Genomic DNA, 1,191 nt, shown 5'->3' on the forward strand with positions numbered 1-1,191 from the left:
AACATCTAAAGCCTTGAGCTCACAACCCAGAGTCGTTCATGTCAACCAAAGCCTTGAGCGATTCATAGCATCTATAGGCTTAAGCTCATGGGATTATGAGTCATTCATATCATTCACAACTATAGATTGTGCATCGCATCCATAACCTTTACCTCACGATCCTGAGTTGCTCATGTCATCCACTACCCTAAGCAGTTCATAGCATCCAAAGCCCTAAGCTCATGACCCAGAATAGCCCATCTCATCCACAACCCTAAGCAGTTCATAGCTTCAAAAGCCCTGAGCTCACGACTTAAAGTCGTTTATGTCAATCATAGTCTTGAGTTTTTCATAATATTTCGAGCCTTGAAATCATGACCATGAATCATTCATGTCATCCATAGCCCTAAGTTCATAACATATAAAGGTTTGAGATCATGATGAAGAATTGTTCATATCATCCTGTGGACCCTCACCCGATCCACCTACCGATGTGACTCACTATTTTAAAGGTGAAAGAGAAAGCTGGTTTTTGAGTTTTGAAAAATTCATACCAGTGAGGAACGGTTTTGTTTGGAGTTGCCACTTACTTTTTATTTTTATTTTTAAATAGGAAAAGTTTAAGTAAGAACAAAAACCCTAGCATGACACCAGTAAGGAAAAAACGGTCTACAAAAACTAGATTCTGGGTCTAGGGATCAGGTTACCTATCAAGAAGGTACCTCATGTAAGGTAGCACCCCTCTTGGCCCAAAACTCGGTTTCTACTATTGAACTGGGCATATGGGTCAAAGATCAAACAAACTTTGGGCTAAACAAATGACATGAATCACATAGACCCGCCTAGTATTTAGCATGCACATACACTCAACAAGTGAAAATCAGCCTGCATACCTGAGGTCCCCAGCCAAGCATTGCATAAGAGGTCAGTCAATAAGCTTAAATGCACAACAAATATATATAGCAATCATGCACCAAGCATTCATGCGAATTTCATTATCCAAAGTCGAAGTGCACACCTGTGGTCCCCAGCCATGCGTTGCAAGGAAAAGATTAGGCAAGTAATACAAGCATACAACATGCACTCTCAATCAAATATCAAATCTCATACCTAAAAGGGAGGGAAGCAGGTTGAAATGAAATAAATAGTTAGCTTTCTTTTGCACACATTCCTCTAAATTCCATCAAACCAAACCATGCTTGCTTAACCCAC

Source organism: Vitis riparia, unplaced genomic scaffold (assembly GCF_004353265.1).
Source record: "Vitis riparia cultivar Riparia Gloire de Montpellier isolate 1030 unplaced genomic scaffold, EGFV_Vit.rip_1.0 scaffold472_pilon_pilon, whole genome shotgun sequence".
Taxonomy (NCBI): domain Eukaryota; kingdom Viridiplantae; phylum Streptophyta; class Magnoliopsida; order Vitales; family Vitaceae; genus Vitis; species Vitis riparia.